General features: G+C 47.0%; 1 non-coding gene across 1 annotated transcript; it reads left to right on the forward strand.

Annotated features, from left to right (window-relative positions):
• The first annotated feature begins 1,943 nt into the window (after positions 1 to 1,943).
• On the forward strand, positions 1,944 to 2,081 carry LOC114806813. Its single transcript, XR_003754871.1, has one exon. It is a non-coding gene; the product is annotated as a small nucleolar RNA SNORA7 (small nucleolar RNA).
• The last annotated feature ends 9,926 nt before the right edge of the window (positions 2,082 to 12,007 follow it).

The following is a 12,007-nucleotide window of genomic DNA, read 5'->3' on the forward strand; positions in this document are numbered from 1 at the left end:
GGGAAGGGGTGGGGGGGCTCTTTCCAAAGCCTTCTCACAGCTGTACGCTCCTCATGACCCAATCCGTAAAACAATAAAAACCTCTTTAACCTGAAATGCAGGGGGGACAGAGGGTAAAAAAGGGCTTTGAATTTTGAAGTGAGCTCATTTTGACCTATATTTCAATTTCGCAACAATAATCGGGAACATAAAACACAGTGGGAGACCATTCTGTCATTTAAAACCAAAGTACTTTTCCTTGTATGATATCTTTCCTTTCCAAAATAATTTAATCAATTAGAACCTGTTATCAATTAAGTGTTTCTCCAACACTGGAGGAGTCTACCACAACACACCTTAAAAGCACCTGGACTTCGTCCCCCCTTTCTCCCTACTCCACTGGAGGATTTTAAACTGGGGTTAGAGGACAGTGTAATGCATTCAACTGAAAGAAAGAAAAGCACCTGGACCACACAGTAAGAAATACAGATAGAGAAGTAGTGTGGCCTAGTGGATAGAGTCCGGGCCTGGGAGTCAGAAGGACCTGGGTTCTAATTCTGACTCCGCCACCTGACTGACCTTGGACAAGTCACTGCATTACTCTGTGCCTCAGTTCCCTCATCTGTAAAATAGGGATTAAGACTTTGAGTCCCAAGTGGGACATGGACTGTGTCTGACCTGATTAGCTTGTATCTACCCCTGCACTTAGTACAGTGCCTGGCAGGTAGTAAGCACTTTACAAGAAGTGGATCTCTTTCAATAACTTGGCTTGACTACTGCATCGATGTTCCTCACTGATCTTCCTGTCTCCACTGTCCCCCCTCTCTGGTCCATGTTTCACTTTGCTACCTGAACCATTTTTCTAAAACGTGTTTCTGCACACATCTCCCTACTCCTCAAAAACCTCCAGTGGTTTCCTGTTCCTCTCCACTTCAAGCAGAAACTCCTCACCAACTGCTCCAAGGCGCTCAATCAGCTCTCTTCCGCCTACTTCTCCACTCTCTTCTATTACACCCCAGCTCTTCATTCTTCTCAAGCACACCTATTAACTCTACCTCCTCCTTGTGTCTCCTGCTGGCAAGCTCTTGCTCACGTCCTCCCCTCACCTGGAACTCCCTCCTCCTTCCTATCGGACAGACCACTGCCTTCCGAGCCCCTTTGAGATCACATCTCCTCTAGGATGCGTTTAATACAGTGCTCTGCACAGCATGAGTGCTCATTAAATACCTCTAATTGATTGACATCCCCCAACTGCCACTTCAGCTCTTCCATGCCACCTAAGCACTTAAATACTCACAACTCCCCCATACCACTTATTACAGATCTTATAATCAATCAAATGTATTTATGGCATGCTTACTGTGTGCAGAGCACTGTACTCAGCACTTGGGAGAGTATGATACAACACAGTTGGTAGTCACGTTCCCTGCCCAAGGTGAGCTTTCAGTCTAGAGCTTACAGCTTTATACACTCCTTTACTTCTTCCTACCCGTAATTTATTTTAATATCTGGCTCCCTGGCTAGACTGCAAACTCCTTGAGAGCAGGAGCCTTATGTCTTGCATCTCTTTCGTTCTCCCAGGCTCTTAGTACAATGGTCTGCCCACGTTAGGCATTCATTAAATGCCACTGAATGATCTTTCCCAGCAACACAGCTGCATTTACAAACAGATCTTCTATTGTCCCTCTCAAATCAAGAGGTTCCATGGATACTTGGATTGGTTTCACATACACGGACGTTAACTATGCCCTCACTTGCGTCACTTTAACTTATCCAACATGTGATTTCAGTGGAAATCCAATGATCTTAGCCATTTGGGGAATCGAAAGTTCCTTAAGTGAACACAATCAAGTTTGATTGATTGATCATTTAAGGACCATATTCAACAAGTGGTGGGACGCCAAGAAGGGTTTCAAGGTCATGCAGACTGCCACCAATCAAAAGGCTGGGATCCATCATTAAGTTCCCTCTCAGGGTTGCGTCTGGAGAGTTTCCAGTACTCTATCAGCCTCGACTATGGGAGGGAGAGTCAAGCAGAGGCATATCCATTCCATTCCTAGTTGGGGCAGTGGCTAGCGAGTGGAAGGCAATCTGCTACAAAGTCACCTGTGTTGTGCAGCAGCGGCCTGGGAGAGCGTTAAGGGCGGAGACTCGGGTTTACTGCATGGAAGGAAGCAGTGGTAAACCACTTCCGTATTTTTAACCAGAAAACTCTATGGACACACTTATGGAACAATTGCAGATGGAGTGGGGCGTTCTGGGAGAGATGTGTCCATGGCGTCGCTATGGGTCAGAGATGACTCAACGGCATAAGACAAGACATCGCTAAGAAGTTACATGGCTCCAAACATGCCATCACAGCCCTTCTGATGAGAAAATATGGCTCCAGCCTCATCAGAGATGAGGGAATCCCGAAGAGATGGCAACGGCATAAAACCATTCCCCTCAACATACCCTGGAAGTCTGGAAGTCCCGGAAAACATAGAAAACCTTTCACGGTGCAGACACGGCACTTGTCCTAACTCTAGCAGAAGTCACTGCAGCAGTTAGAGCCAGGGAAAATGGCCAAGCGCCCCGGCCCATTGATAAGCCCGCCGAGATCTTCAAGCATGGAGGGGACACCCTGCTTAAACACTCACACCAGTCTTTCCTCAGCTTACGAATCACTGAGGAGATTCTTCCCCTCTAGACTGTATGCTCATTGTGGGTGGGGAATCTGAATGTTATATAGTTGTGTTGTACTCTCCCAAGCGCTTAGTAGAGTGCTCTGCACACAGAAACTGCTCAATAAATACAATTGATTGATTGATACCACAGGATCTCAAAGAACCCACAATCATCGAGAAGAAAGGGGAAAGGTTGCTGCAATCTGACCATCAGAGCAACTCACCACTCTCCATTGCTGGCAAGATCCTGGCCAGAGTCCTCCTGGATTGGTTACGAAGGAGTCTCATCAACTGAATGCTCCCAGACTCTCTGCTTGTGGCCCAGCAGACGTGATCTCTGCAGCCTGACAGATACAGGAAAAGTGCAGAGAGAAGCATTGACACCTCCGTACAGTTTTCCTAGAAGGCACGAAAGCACTTGATGCCATCAGCAGATCAGGACTCTGGAAATCAGAAAATTTGGCTGCCTCGAGGCGATGTCTTGTCTTATGCCGTCGAGTCATCTCTGACCCATAGCGACGCCATGGACACATCTCTCCCAGAACGCCCCACTCCATCTGCAATCTGCAATCCATCTGCATTAAGATTCTGTGATTCCATCATGACAGTGGGGCTTGCTGGGTAAGAGCTGTCTGATCCAATACCAGGCCTGCTCCTGCTCAGTTTAGTCTACTCGGACTCTCTGGAGGGTGCGATGAGAGATCTGGACACTGGCTACACACAAGCAGCGTGGCTCAGTGGAAAGAGCGCGGGCTTGGGAGTCAGAGGTAATGGGCTCGAAACCCAGCTCTGCCACTTGTCAGCTGTGTGACTGTGGGCAAGTCACTTCACTTCTCGGTGCCTCAGTTACCTCATCTGTAAAATGGGGATTAACTGTGAGCCTCATGTGGGACAGCCTGATTCCCCTGTATCTCCCCCAGTAACTTAGAAGAGTGCTCTGCACATAGTAAGCGCTTAGCAAATACCAACATTATTATTATTAGGTATTAGAATAGGCTTCTGTGGGAAACTCTTCTAAAAACAGGCTTCAGGTGTCATCCAAAGTACTAGAGATAGACATTCAAGGTTTGGTTCATGTGGACGATTGGGCATTAGAGGCACATGGTCCAGGAGCTAAGCAAATGTGGTTAACTGCTTGATTGAATTAGACAGATACTATAGAATAACCATATCTGAAGACAACTGAAGTAATTTTTCAGCCTGTAAGGGGAAAACCCACCATCAATCCATCAGTAGTGTTTACTGAGTGCCTACTGTGTGCAAAACACTGTACCAAGAGGTTGGGAGAATGCAATAGAGTTAGTAGCCATGATCCCTGCAGAGTTTATAGTCTACCGTGTGCAGAGCATTTTACTAAGCACTTGGGAGAGCACAGTACAATAGTGTTGGTCATAACGATCCCTGCTCTCAAGGAACTTACAGTCTAATGGGAGAGACAGACTGCAATAAACTGCAGGTAGGAAGAGGAAAAGGGGGATATACATCACTTAGTGATTAAGTAACGGTGTATGTAAGATGGTGCTAAATGCATCAAGTCAATTAACTTCTTTGCATCTCAGTTTCCTCCTCTGTCAAATAGGGATCAAATACCTGTTCTCCATCCTACATAGGCTGTGAGCCCCATGCGGGATGGGGACTTTTTCTGACCTAATTAACTTGTACCTACCCCAGTGCTTAGAACAGTGTTTGACACATAGTAAGTGCTTAACAAATACCATAAAAAAAGTGCTATGAGAAGTGAGAGTACTTAAGTGGCACATTAGTGCTGGAGAGGCACTAACAGGGGATATAAGCTGATCTTATTGCTGAATTGTACTTTCCAAGTGCTTAGTACAGTGCTCTGCACACAGTAAGTGATCAATAAATGATTGAATGAATAAGCATAAGAGATGAGAGATTAATCAGGGAAGGCCTCCTGGAGGAGATGGGATTTCCGAAGGGTTTTGATGATGGGGAGAACAGTGATCTGTTGGATGTGAAGGGGGAGGAGGAGGGAGGGAGGGAGCAAGAGGTCACTCTTGCTCATGAGCAGTATGGCCTAATGGAAAGAGCACGGGCCTGGGAGTCCGAGGACCTGGGTTGTAATCCCAGCTCTGCCAGTTGCGTGACCTTAAGCAAGTCACTTAACTTCTCTGTGCCTCAGTTTCCTCATCTGTAAAATGGGGATTCAATGCCTGTTCTCCCTCCTACTTAAGCTGTGAGCCCCATGTGGGGCAGGGACTGTGTCTGACCTGTTTAACTTGTATCTACTCCAGCACTTAGAACAGTGCTTGCTACAGAGTGAGTGCTTAAATATAATGATAATAATAATAATGATAGGCTGACGGGGGAGAGATGAGAATGAGGAAACAGTAAGTAGGTTACCTTGAGAGGAATGAAGAGTGTGAGCTGGAGTGTAGTGGGAGAAGAGTGAAGTAGGAGGAAGAGACCTGATTGTATGCCTTAAAGCCAATGGTCAGGAGTTTCTGATTGAAACTCCTGCTAAGGGGAGCTAGCAGAGAGGAATGGGTAACCACTGAAGTGAGATTTTAGGAGGACTTTGATCATGGGAAGAGCTGAGGGCTGCTGGATTTGGGGTTGGTGGAGAGTTCCAGGCCAGGGGAAGAGTGTGAGTAAGGGGGTGAAAGTGGGAGAATCAGAAGCAAGGAACAGTTAGAAGGTGAGCTTGGGAGGAATGAAGAGCTTGGGCTGCTAGCTAGTGGGTCAAAAGAGACGACACATAAGACAGGGAGAGTTAGTCAGTGGAGAGTCTTGGAACCATTCATGAGGAGTTGTTGATTCCCCGGGGAGATGGGTAGCCAATGGTTGGAGGTTCTTGAGGAGGGGAGAGATGTGGACTGAGCTGTTTTTTAGGAGAAGCAGCTTGGCCTAGTGGAAAGAGAACGGGCCTGGGAGTCAGAAAACCTGAGTTCTAATTCCATCTCTGCCACTAACCTGCTGTGTGACTTTGGGCAAGTCACTTAACTTATCTGTGCCTGAGAGTCCTCACCTGTGTAACTGGGATAAGATTCCTGCTCTTCCTAATTCCATACCTCATAGACTGTGAACCCTGTGTAGGACAAGGCCTGAGTCTGATCTGATTATCTTGTATCTACCCTGCACTGAGCACAGTGCTTGGCACAGAGTTATTCAGCATTTCATAAATACCATAATAGATAGATAGGCAGCATAAACAGATGTTCAGAATCCCCTAGATCCAGGATCCGGGATTAATATTACTGAGGAACTTTACCCTCCCCTGCCCTCAATCTCAAGCCAGTCTTGGAAGCAGAAGTCAAATGTTCTGGGACTTTCTTGGTGGAAAAAAAGAGGCCAAGAGGCCACAGACATTCTCTCCCTGTTCTAATGAAATGTTTATTCATTCAATCATCCAATCGTATTTATTGAGTGCTTACTTTGGGCAAAGCACTGTACTAAGCACTTGGGAAGTACAATTCAGCAATAAAGAGAGACTATCCTTTCACTAATGACCAGCTATTCTCTAAAACCTTGCCCATCAAACCTTATCCAGAGCAGGTCGTGCTCTGCACACAGTAAGCGCTCAATAAATATGATGGAATGAATGAATCATTTCAAAATTGGCTTTGTTTGGAAACTAATGACATTTTAGCTGACTCGGCATTTTCCCTTATGACCCAGTCAGTTGATCCATAGTATTTATTGAGCACTTACTGTGTGCAGAGCACTGGACTAAGTCCTTGGGAGAGTACAATACAGAGTTGGTAGATACATTCCCTGCCTGCAAGGATCCTGCCTTCCTTGGAATTCACTGAAATTTCGATCTCCATGGTCCTTTGCATTCCCAAACTGGCCAATCAATCCAGAGAATTTCAATCTTTTTTTTTTAATAGTATTTGGTAAGTGCTTACTATGTGACAGGCACTGTACTAAGGTGCTAGAGTAGATAAACGCTAATCAGGTTGGACACAGGTCCTTTCCCACATGGGCCTCACAGTCTTAATCTCCATTTTACAGGTGAGGTAACTGAGGCGCAGAAGAGTTAAGTGACTTGCCCAAAATCACACAACAGAAAAGTGGAGGAGCCGGGATTAGAACCTAGGACCTTCCGACTCCCAGTCCTGTGCTCTATTCACTAGGCCAGGCTGCTTCTTTTTTTTGAGAAATTATACCCCTCTGACACAGAGTAACATTCCCAGGAGCAACTGGGGCTGGAGAAAGTAAGAGGAGCTTTTAGTCCAGTGCCCTGCGCACAGTAAGCGCTCAATAAATACCATTGATTGTTTGAAGAGAAACTCTCTACAGCCACTGCAAATGAAAATCACTTCTTACTGGGCTCCCAGCAGAAACAGGAATTTCTGAGGAGTTTACAGTAGTTGCAGAAACAGACTCAGTTTCTCCTCTTCTCTGCTTAAGTTCAGCTCCTTGCTGGGCTCCCCGGAGATCTCGCCTTGTCAGAGCGCCCAGTAAGAGACAACTCAGCAGTGCCATAATGAGCAAATCCCACTTGATAGTCGGAAGGCTCCATTGGTGGGACATGGAGCCCGGTTGAAAACCTTCAAAAATGAATGCAAAGTTGAGGATATAAATCAGCTGTTTTAATTATTGTATCAGGCGGACAGGCCACGTGGTCGGCAATGAGGAGTTGGAGTGACGGGAGGAAGAGGGAGAAAAAAGGAGCACCCACAAACCCCCGAGACGGGGTCACAGTGGGCGGCTAGGTAGCAGGGGGTCACTGACCGCTCCGACTCAAGCTGAAGGTCCTCCAGGCAGGTGGATAAGAAAGTCCAAAAGTGGAATTGCATCAGAATTTGGAATTTCCCTTTTGAAACTAAACACATTTCAAAAACAGAGAAGTCACTGGCAAGCAACAGAGGAAAGATGGAATTAGTAAAAGAAAAAGAATGAGTGAAAGGCAGTGAAATCACCACCCAGCTGGGAATTGACTTTGTTTTCGAACAGATGCCTCTGATGACTCCATCATCACGTAGCAGGCCAGGTCTGTGTAGGGTAAACCTAGAAGTAGAATTTTCTCTCTTTTTGAAAAGTAAATTCCTGCCTTTCTTAGTGACCCCAACAGTATGTGACTCATTTACTGTTTGGGGGATGTAGTGCAAGGGCTTGGTCTCCCATTGACAGAAGAGTGCTTAGATTTAACTGAGATGATGTCTGCCTGTGGATCTTCTACCTTAATTGATGACTCCTGGGCCCCTTGCCCCCTCACCCCTTCCTCCCTGCCCCAAACGCTGTGTGTTTAGGATTGGGCCCATTCCCCAAAATGGCACAAACGACATCATCGTCTTATGCTGTTTGTCAGGAGTAACTCTCCTAACATCATGTGAATCCCGATGTCTGGCGTTCTCGAGTGTCATCAGCGGCCACTCTACTTGTAAACCTAGAGCCTTTCTTTGAGGCACAGGCACCCCTGACCCTCCCCGAATGCCCACACTGCGTTCCTTCTAGACTGTAAACTCGTTGTGGGCAGGGAATGGGTAGTACAGTGCCTGGCACATAGCCTTTTACAAATACCTTAAAAAACAAAAAACAAAGAAATTCCAGATTGTCCTCTCCCAAGCCCTTAGTACAGTGCTCTGCACACAGGTAAGCACTCAATAAATGTGATGGATTGATTTCTTTTCCAGCTCTCCTTTTCCAAGGACCTGTGTAGCAGAGAGACACTGGGTGCTGAAAGTAAAAATCTGACATAAAGGTATTCAAGGCCATATCCATATTGGACAAGAGACAGACAAATGGAAAACCACATTGGCCACTAATTAAGCCAGATGAGTGGTCACCCTGGCAACAGGGCAGGTGGATGAACCGGAGGCTCATCCTCTGACTAGTCCCATAATAGCGACCTGGCAACAAGCCCTTTCTGATCAGCATCCACGCAGGAGGGAACAGCTTAACCTAGAAGCAGAGTTCAACACAGCTCCAGGGAGGCAGCAACCATGGTCTGCACCTGCACATTGATGCTATTGATGCCTGCCTACTTGTTTTGCTGTCTGTCTCCCCCTTCGAGACTGTGAACCCATTGTTGGGTAGGGATTGTCTCTATCTGTTGCGGAATTGTACTTTCCAAGCGCTTAGTACAGTGCTCTGCATACAGTAAGTGCTCAATAAATACGACTGAATGAATGAATGAATCCAGCAGGGAAGGTTCTAACCTGTCATGTTGGCTTTAGGTGCAAAACCTGAGGGCAGGTGCCCAGCATCCCTGGCTGGGCAAGACAGGCTCCTGTGTTTTCTCTAGTTAATAACTTGTATTTGGAGAAAAACAGCAGAGGAGCAGAATTTTAGAAATGGTGTGACAATATATTCCCAATATGCCCAAAGCAGCCACAACGAGCACTAGGGTAGGGAACTCACAATCCATCCCAGGCTATTCCATAGGGTCCGCTAATGTTAAACCAAAAAAGAGCTGCTCTGGCTTCTGGATCCAATCCAACCACTGAGGCAAACCTGGGAAGTCCCACCAGGGGATGGGAGTGTGGCGGCTTCCTCAATGGCCTTCTACAGACAAGCAGGATGGGGGCAAAATCATCATCCACCTCTGTTCTACAGGCATGTGGCAGAGGGGAAGGAGTGGCCTGGCAGTGTGGCCTAAGGACTAGAGCATGGGCCTGGGAGTCAGAACGACCTGGGTTCTAATCCCAGATCCACCACTTGTCTGCTGTGTGATCTTGGGAAAGTCACTTAATGTCTCTGTGCTTCAGGAACATCATCTGTAAAATGGGGACTAAAATGTGGCTTAGTGGAAAGAGCCCGGGCTTGGGAGGCAGAGGCCGTAGGTTCTAATCCCAGCTCCACCACATCAGCTGTGTGACTTTGGGCAAGTCACTCAACTTCTCTGTGCCTCAGTTCCCTCATCTGTAAAATGGGGATTAAGACCGTGAGCCCCACGTGGGACAACCTGATTACCTTGTATCTACCCCAGCGCTTACAACAGTGCTTGGCACAGTGTAAGTGCTTAACAAATACCATTATTATAATTATTCTCATGTGGGACATGAACTGGGTCCAACCTGATTATCTTGTATCTACCCCAGCGTTTAGTACAGCACCTGTCACATAGTAAGCACTTAACAAATACCATTTAAAAGGGGTGGGGGGGATGAGGACAGGATTCAAGCCTACAAAGTCAGGAAGGAGGTGGCCAGGGCAAATACAGAATTGCTATTCCCTAAATACCACTCCACTCAGTTTAGGGATGTGAACTGAAGCTTGAAAGTTAACAGCAGGAATCACTTTTTCACCCGGTGGGTGGTTAGCAGATAGAAGTCGTCCCATAGGGAGCTGGGCAGCCAGAAAAGACAGCAAGTTCGAGGGGGTTTTGGATAGATTTGTGATTAAGTGATCCATGCTGAGTCACAAGGGGGAAAGGGCTGGGGAGGGGAGGAGTCGGGGGGGATAGAGAGGCATTGGATAGTCCATCCCAAGGCACGAGGATGGATGTCTAGGATGGCAGAGCACACGAATCCTCCAAGCATCCTGTTGCTGCAGACCCAGCACCCTAGACTCAATGGACCATGGAATAAGACTGTGTGCGTGGATTTATGACACAGGGAGTCTGGCAGAAAGATACTAGCAGGAGTTGCGTTCCATAAAAATCAATCAATCAGTGGTATTTACTGAAAGCTTACTGTGTGCAGAGCACTGTACACTAAGCGCTTGGGAGAGTACGACAGAATTAGTAGACACCTTTCCGTGCCCATAACAAGCTTATGGTTTAGAGGGTGACAGGTGTCCGATTTGCTTCTCAGTGAAGTCACTCAGCACCACTCTGAGCCAATCATCCAGGGAATCTTGATGGCAACTCGCCCACCTGATTGACAGCCTGGTTCTCGAGCGATATCAAGTGCCGACCAGTCAAGTGCAATCTCTTCTCACATTAGGATGCACACAGGATCTTGCATCTTTCCCCTCCTCGCACAAACCGTCATCTCTCTTCTCCCTCTCTCCTCTACCTGCCCAGACCCAAACCTAGAAAGATGACAGGGTTTGCGGTAAGAAACAGTGCTAGGTCAAGAGCGATAGCAGGTTGGTAGTTACAGGGCTTGGAGTATGCCTTGAACCACAAAAGTAGGCATTCTGGGTAACTGCTCCCGTTTCTTTTAAAGTCGATGAAAATGCAGTGTCACGGGGGATTCCCAGGCCTCAGCAAAAAGCTCTTAATTTCTTGGCTAAAGAATCCCAATCCCTTTTGTATTTTCCAATCTCGTTGTGGGAAGGTGCAGGGGAGTGGGGGGGGGGCAATTTCTCAGTAAGGAATCAGTGCCAACTGGCCAAAAACTGCCCCCACAGAAACATTTGAAGCAGAGCACCTGCTATAGATGCACCCAAGCGGCTCAGTGGAAAGACCCCGGTCTTGGGAGTCAGAGGTCATGGGTTTGAATCCCAGCTCTGCCGCTTGTCAGCTGTGTGACTGTGGGCAAGTCACTTAACTTTGCTGTGCCTCAGTTACCTCATCTGTAAAATGGGGATTAACTGTGAGCCTCACGTGGGACAACCTGATTACCCTGCATCTACCCCAGCGCTTAGAACAGTGCTCTGCACATAGTAAGTGCTTAACAAATGCCAACATTATTACTATTATCTACATGTGGTCTTTAAAGGGCCAGTTACAGTCAAAGTCATAGTCCTGGGGCCCCTGCCCGGCCCACAAAAAAAATCCATGGCTTCCAATTCTGGAAGAGGACCATCCCACAGTTTCATTTAACAGGTCTGCTCCTCCTCTCTCACCAGGCTAGGAACTGCTACAGCTCCTCGGACTCTTGAGGGAGAAGGCCTGGGCAAAGGTTTGCAAGTATGACCTATGACCTTTTTTCAGGGAAAAGAGGGAGAAATATTAACCAGGACACAGGCTCCTTAGAGATGGAGGTCCTGAGAATTCATTGTGGGGGCTATTGCTCGATCCTGTTCCAGACCTTCTGAAGACTATCTCCAGCTTGGGATCCTGAAGGGAAAGATTGCATAGATAACTCAAGTTTTTTTTTTTTAATGGTGTGTGGTAAGTGTTTAGTATGTGCTAGGCACTGACCTAAGCATTGGGATAGAGACAAGATAATCAGGTTGGAGCCAATCCCTGTCCCACATGAGGCCACAGTCTAAGCTGGAGAGAGGATTTAATCCCCATTTTACAGACGAGGTAACCGAGGCACAGAGAAGTTAAATGACTTGCCCAAGGTCATACAGCAGGCAAGTGGCAGATCCGGGATTAAAACCCAGACTGGGGCTCTTTCCATTAGGCCACGCTGCTTCTCTAATCACTAAAGTATTTTGGACACCTGACGGCGTCTGCAACATGACTCCATTTCTGGAATTGGGAAGAACCGAATTCCCCTTCCACTCCTCCTCCCGCTTCACCCCTGCCGGATCCTGTGAAGTGACTTGCAGAGACATAC

Source organism: Ornithorhynchus anatinus, chromosome X1, assembly GCF_004115215.2.
Source record: "Ornithorhynchus anatinus isolate Pmale09 chromosome X1, mOrnAna1.pri.v4, whole genome shotgun sequence".
NCBI lineage: Eukaryota > Metazoa > Chordata > Mammalia > Monotremata > Ornithorhynchidae > Ornithorhynchus > Ornithorhynchus anatinus.